This window comes from Leucopleurus acutus (genome assembly GCF_964270905.1).
Source record: "Leucopleurus acutus genome assembly, chromosome: 4".
Lineage (NCBI taxonomy): Eukaryota > Metazoa > Chordata > Mammalia > Artiodactyla > Delphinidae > Leucopleurus > Leucopleurus acutus.
Genome location: NC_139146.1, coordinates 146,788,226 through 146,796,248, shown reverse-complemented (window position 1 = coordinate 146,796,248; position 8,023 = coordinate 146,788,226).

The following is an 8,023-nucleotide window of genomic DNA, read 5'->3' as shown; positions in this document are numbered from 1 at the left end:
GCGTGAGGAGAGGGGATTCCTTCCACGTGAGTCTACAGAAGGCAGAGAACTGCCTAAGTGAGCTCCAGAGACAGGCGTGAGCTGCAGCTATCAGCTAGGACCCCAGAGACAGGCATGAAGTGTTAACACTGCTGCCGCTGCCACCAAGAATCCTGTGTGCAAGCACATGTCATTACCCACAGTCCCCCTGGGAGCCTGTACAGCCTGCCACTGCCAGGGGCCCGAGATCCACGGACAACTTCCCCGGGAGAATACGGCGTGCCTCAGGCTGTTGCAATGTCATGCCCGCCTCTGCTGCCACAGGCTTGCCCCACATTCCAATTATGATCACTGTACCCCTCCTTCTCCCCTGGCCTGATAGAGCAATAGAGTCATAATCAGCCACTGCTTTAACCCCCTCCTGTCTGGGCAGGAACAGACACCTGAGGGCGACCTACGTGCAGAGGTGGGGCTGAAACCAAAGCTAAGCCCCAGGAGCTGTGTGAACAAAGGAGAGAAAGGGAAATTTCTCCCAGCAGCCTCAGGAGCAGTGGATTAAATCTCCACAATCAACTTGATGTACCCTGCATCTGTGGAATACCTGAATAGGCAATGAGTGTTCCCAAAATTGAGGCATTGGACTTTGGGAGCAACTGTAGACTTGTGGTTTGCTGTCTGTGACTGATTTGTTTCTGATTTTTATGTTTATCTTAGTTTAGTTTTTAGTGCTTGTTATCATTGGTGGATTTGTTTATTGGATTGTTACTCTCTTTTTTAAACTATTTTTTAAATTATTTTATTTTAATTTTTCTTCCTTTTCTTCAGAGCCATGTGGCTGACATGGTCTAGGTGCTCTGGTCGGGTGTCACACCTGAGCCTCTGAGGTAGGAGAGCTGACTCCAGGACATTGAACCACGAGAGACCTCCTGGCTCCATGTAACATCAATCAACAAGATCTCTTCCAGAGACCTCCATCTCAAAACTAAGACCCAGCTCCACCCAATGGCCAGCAAACTCCAGTGCTGGATGCGCTATGCCAAACAACTAGCAAGACAGGAACACAACCCCACCCATTAGTAGAGAGGCCGCCTAAACTCATACTAAGCTCACAGACACCCCAAAACACACCACCAGACACAGCCCTGCCCACCACAGAGACAAGATCCAGCCCCACCCACCAGAGCACAGGCACCAATCCCCTCCACCAGGAAGCCTACACAAGCCACAGAACCAACCTCATCCACTGGGGGCAGACATTAATAATAACAGGAACTACAAACCTATAGCCTGTGAAAATGAGAACCCAAACACAGTAAGTTAAACAAAATGAAAAGACAAAGAAATATGCAGCAGGTGAAGGAGCAAGATAAAAAGCCACCAGACCAAACAAATGAAGAGGAAATAGGCAGTCTACCTGAAAAAGAATTCAGAATAATGAGAGTAAAGATGATCCAAAATCTCGGATATAGAGGAGAGAAAATATAAAATATGTTTAACAAGGACCTGGAAGAACTAAAGAGCAACCAAACAATGATGAACAACAAAATAAATGAAATTAAATATTCTCTAAAAGGAACCAATAGCAGAATAACTGAGGCAGAAGAACGCGTAAGTGACCTGGAAGATAAAATAGTGGAAATAACTCTGACAGAACAGAATAAAGGAAAAAGAGTAAAAAGAATTGAGAACAGTCTCAGAGACCTCTGGGACAACATTAAATGCACCAACATGTGAATTATAGGGGTCCCAGAAAAAGAAAAGAAACAGAAAGGGACTGAGAAAATATTTGAAGAGATCATAGTCGAAAACTTCCCTAACATGCGAAGGAAATAGTCAATCAAGTCCAGGAAGCACAGAGAGTCCCATACAGGATAAATCCAAGGAGAAACACGCCAAGACACATACTAATCAAACTATCAAAGATTAAATACAAAGAAAAAATGTTAAAAGCAGCGAGGGAAAAGCAACAAATAACAGGCAAGGGAATCCCCATAAGCTTAAAAGCTTATTTTTCAGCAGAAACTCTGCAAGCCAGAAGGGAGTGGCAGGACATATTTAAATTGATGAAATGGAAAAACCTTCAACCAAGATTACTCTACCCAGCAACGAATTCTTCAGATTCAACAGAGAAATTATAACCTTTACAGACAAACAAAAGCTAAGAGAATTCAGCACCACCAAACTAGCTTTATAACAAGTACTAAAGGAACTTCTCTAGGCAGAAAACGCAAGAGAAGGAAAAGACCTACAATAACAAACCCAAAACAATCAACAAAATAGTAATAGGAAGATACATATCGATAACTACCTTAAATGTAAATGGATTAATTGCACCAGCCAAAAGACATAGACGGGCTGAATGGATACAAAAACAAGACCCACATATATGCTGTCTACAAAAGACCCACTTCAGACCTAGTGACAAATACAGACTGAAAGTTAGGAGATGGAAAAAGATATTCCATGCAAATGGCAACCAAAAGAAAGCTGGAGTAGCAATTCTCATGTTAGACAAAACAGACTTTAAAATAAAGGTTATCTCAACAAAGAAGGACACTAAATAATGATCAAGGGATCAATCCAAGAAGGAGATATAACAATTGTAAATATTTACGCACCCAACATAGGAGCTCCTCAATACATAAAGCAAATGCTAATAGCCATAAAAGGGGAAATCAGCAGTAAAACAATAATAGCAGGGGACTTTAACACCCCACTTTCACCAATGAACAGATAATCCAAAATAAAAATAAGGAAACACAAGCTTTAAATGACACTTTAGACAAGATGGACTTAATTGATATTTATAGGATACTCCATCCAAACAACAGAATACACCTTGTTCTCAAGTGCTCATGGAACAGTCTCCAGGACAGATCACATCTTGGGTCACATATCAAGCCTCAGTAAATTTAAGAAAACTGAAATCGTATCAAGTATCTTTTCCAACCACATCACTATGAGACTAGGAATCAATTACAGGAAAAAAATGGTAAAAAATACAAACACATGGAGGATAAACAGTACGCTACTAAATATCCAAGAGACCACTGAAGAAATCAAAAAATGCCTAGAGGGAAATGACAATGAAAACACAACAACCTGAAACCTATGGGATGCAGCAAAAGCATTTCTAAAAGGGAAGTTTATAGCAATACAATACTACCTCAAGAAACAAGAAAAATCTCAAATAAACATTACACCTAAAGCAATTAGAGAAAGAAGAGGAAAAGAAACCCAAAGTTAGAAGAAATCATAAATATCAGATCAGAAATGAAAAAGAAATGAAGGAAACAATAGCAAAGATCAATAAAACTAAAAGCTAGTTCTTTGAGAAGGTAAACAAAATTGATAACCCATTAGCAAGAGTCATCAAGAAAAAAAGGGAGAAGACTCAAATCAATAGAATTAGAAATGAAAAAGGAGAAGTGACAACTAACCCTGCTGAAACACAAAGGATCATGAGAGACTACTACAAGCAACTCTATGCCAATAAAATGGACAACCTGGAAGGAATGGACAAATTCTTAGAAAAGCACACCCTTCCAAGACTGCAGGAAGAAATAGAAAATATGAACAGACCAATCACAAGCACTGATATTGAAACTGTGATTAAAAATCTTCCAACAAATAAAAGCCCAGGACCAGATGACTTCACAGGCGAATTCTATCAAACATTTAGAGAAGAGCTAACATCTAACCTTCTCAAACTCTTCCAAAATACAGCAGAGGGAGGAACACTCCCAAGCTCATTCTACGAGGCCACCATCACCGTGATACCAAAACCAGACAAACCACAAAATAAGAAAACTACAGGCCAATATCACTGATGCACATAGCTGCAAAAATCCTCAACAAAATACTAGCAAACAGAATCCAACAGCACATTAAAAGGATCATACACCATGATCAAGTGGGGTTTATTCCAGGAATGAAAGGAATAAATATATGCAAATCAATGTGATACACCATATTAACAAACTGAAGAATAAAAACCATATGATCATCTCAATAGATATAGAAAAAGCTTTTGATAAAATTCAACACCCATTTATGATAAAAACTGTCAAGAAAATGGGCATAGAGGGAACTTACTTCAACATAATAAAGGCCATATATGACAAGCCCACAGCCAACATTGTTCTCAAAAGTGAAAAACTGAAACCATTTCCTTTAAGATCAGGAACAAGACAAGGTTGCCCACTCTCACCAGTATCATTTAACATAATTTTGGAAGCCCTAGCCATGGCAATCAGAGAAGAAAGAGGAATGCAAATTGGAAAAGAAGAAGTAAAACTATCACTGCAGATGACGTGATACTATACATAGAAAATCCTAAAGATGTTACCAGAAAACTACTAGAGCTAATCAATGAATTTGGTAAAAGCACAGCATACAAAATTAATGTACAGAAATCTCTTCATTCCTATACATTAATGATGAAAAATCTGAAAGAGAAATTAAGGAGACACCCCCATTTACCACTGCAACAAAAAGAATAAAATACCTGGAATAAACCTACCTAAGGAGACAAAAGAACTGTATGCAGAAAACTATAAGACACTGATGAAAGAAATTAAAGATGATACAAACAGATGGAGAAATATACCATGTTCTTGAATTGGAATAAACAACTTTGTGAAAATGACTATACTATTGAAAGCAATGTACAGATTCAATGCAATCCCTACCAAACTACCAGTGGCATTTTTCACAGGACTAGAAAAACAGTTTTTTAAGTTTGTATGGAAACACAAAAGACCCCAAATAGCCAAAGCAATCTTAAGAAAACCAGAGCTGGAGGAATCAGACTCCTTCACTTTGGACTACTCTACAAAGCTACAGTAATCAAGACACTATGGTACTGGCACAAATAGAGAAATACAGATCAATGGAACAGGATAGAAAGCCCAGAGGTAAACCCACAGAAATATGGTCACCTCATCTTTGATAAAGGAGGCAAGAATATACAATGGAGAAAAGACAGCCTCTTCAATAAGTGGTACTGGGAAAACTGGACAGCTACATGTAAAAGAATGAAATTAGAACACGCCCTAATACCATACAAAAAATAAACGCAAAATGGATTAAAGAATTAAAAGTAAGGCCAGACACTATATACTCTTGGAGGAAAACATAGGCAGAACACTCTCTGACATAAATCACAGAAAGGTCCTTTTTTACCCACCTCCTAGAGATATAGAAATAAAAACAAAAATAAACAAATGGGACCTAATGAAAATTAAAAGCTTTTCCACAACAAAGAAAACCATAAACAAGATGAAGAGACAACCCTCAGAACGGAAGAAAATATTTGCAAACAAAGCAACTGACAAAGGATTAATCTCCAAAATATACAAACAGCTCATGAAGCTCAGTATCAAAAAAAGAAACAACCCAATCCAAAAATGGGCAGAAGACCTAAACAGACATTTCTCCAAAGAAGATATACATGTTGCCAACAAACACACGAAGGAATGCTCAACATCACTAATCATTAGAGAAATGGAAATGAAAACCCCAATGAGGTATCACCCCACACCAGTCAGAATGGCCATCGTCAAAAAATCTACAAACAATAAATGCTGGAGAGGGTGTGGAGAAAAGGGAACCCTCTTGCACTGTTGGTGGGAATGTAAGTTGATACAGCCACTATGGAGAACAGTATGGAGGTTCTTTAAAAAACTAAAAATAGAACTACCATACGATCCAGCAATCCCACTACTGGCATATACCCTGAGAAAACCATAATTCAAGAAGAGTCATGCACCACAATGTTCATTGCAGCTGTATTTACAATAGTCAGGACGTGGAAGCAACCTAAGTGTCCATCGACAGATGAATGGATAAAAAAGATGTGGCACATATATACAATGGAATATTACTCAGCCATAGAAAGAAACGAAATTCAGTTATTTGTAGTGAGGTGGATGGACCTAGCGTCTGTCATACAGACTGAAGTAAGCCAGAAAGAGAAAGACAAATACTGTATGCTAACACATACATATGGAATCTAAAAAAAAAAATGGTCATGAAGAACTTAGGGGCAAGGTGGGAATAAAGATGCAGATCTAGTAGAGGATGGACTTGAGGACATGGGGAGGGGGAAGGGTAAGCTGGGACAAAGTGAGAGAGTGGCATGGACATATATACACTACCAAATATAAAATAGATAGCTAGTGGGAAGCAGCTGCATAGCACAGGGAGATCAGCTCAGTGCTTTGTGACCACCTAGAGGGGTGGGATAGGGAGGGTGGGAGGGAGGGAGACACAAGTGGGAAGAGATATGGGGACATATGTATATGAATAACTGATTCACTTTGTTATAAAGCAAAAACTAACACACCATTGTAAAGCAATTATACTCCAATACAGATGATAAAAAAAAAAACAACCCCGTGAAATATTAGTTTAACACTCACTAAGATGGCTATAATCAAAATGGCAGATGATGAGTATTGAGAAGGTGGAGAAACTGAAACCCTCAAATAGTTTGGCTGTTCCTTATATAGTTAAATGTAGTGAGGTACCAAATGGCTTAGGATTTTTACTCTTAGTTATATACTCAAGTTATATACTCAAGATGTATATAAAAACATACATCTAAAAAAAACCTGTACATCAATGTTCATAGCAGCATTACTCATAACCTCCATAATAATAGACCCTTATGTCCATCAACTGACAAATGGATAAACAAATGTGGTATATCTATACAATGGAGTATTATTCACACATGAAAAGGAATGAAGTACTGGTACATGCTATATCATTGATGATCCTTAAAAATATTATGCTAACTGAAAGAAGCCAGACACAAAGGAGCACATATTGTAGGGCTTCATTTATATGAATTGTCCAGAATACACAAATTAATAGTGACAGAAAGGAGATTAGTGGCTGCCAGGTGTTGGGGATTTGGGGGAATGGGGAGTGACTGCTAATGGGTAGAGTGTTATGAAAATGTTCTGGGATTAGACTGTGTTGGTGGTTGTACAATTTTGTTAATATACTGACATCATTGAATCAAATACTTTAGAAGGATTAATTTTATGGTATGTGAATTATATATCAGTAAAGATTATATGAGAAAATATGGAGGCAAAATAAAGACGTCTTAAGAAAGAACAAAAACAAAAAAGCATAATGGAAAAATCTTAATAGAAATTGAGTGACTATGCAATGCTTTATGCTATTTGCTTTTTGCCTTTGTTAATCAATGTGGAAGAAATTCCTGGTTCTTCCAAATATTTTCCATTCCCCCATATACAATGATGAATTATATATTACAAATGTACAATGCTAATAAACCTTTTGAAATAAAAACCAGATTTATAATTCACCTTGGATTTTAAAGCCTAAAACAGATTTCATTTGTAGGGATAATTAAATGCAAGAGTACAATCTTTAGTTACAATGTATCATTACTTGTTACTATAAAACTGTTCATAAATTTACTACATTATACTTCCTGAGATGGGCCACTGGAATGAATTGTGTTTTCAGTATGAGGAAGAAATCTAAAATCCCTGCATTTAATTCCAGGTTTCTGCTCACAATTGGCCTCCAATTTTCCAGTAATCCCTGCCAATTTATTCAATAAGCAAAACTTGAATTAATTTTACTGTCTGGCTTCTTACTGCACTTAGAAGGAAACAAATATCAGTTATGTTCCATAAAGCCTCTGCACCCTGACCTCTTTTTGTACCTGTTTTATGCTCACCTCTCTTGTACCACTCTCCTCTTTGCTGTCTTTTCTTTAGCCACATAGTTCTTCAGTTTTGCCTATAAGAGATCCATGATTCTAACTTCTTTATTAAGGTTATGGCATTAGGCTAGTTGGATTAATCCAACACAACAACCTATGAGCCAAGTTACCCGTGTATGTAACAGTTTGTCCTTCAAGAACAGTGAAGGCATTATCCTAATTACCTAATAGAGGGATACATATGTCATCTTGGTTCCCTGCCTCTCTTTCCCTCTCACAAGCTTATTCAGTCAGATTCCAAATCGATGTGCTCCAAGTGTTTGGAGGTTTGAAGAG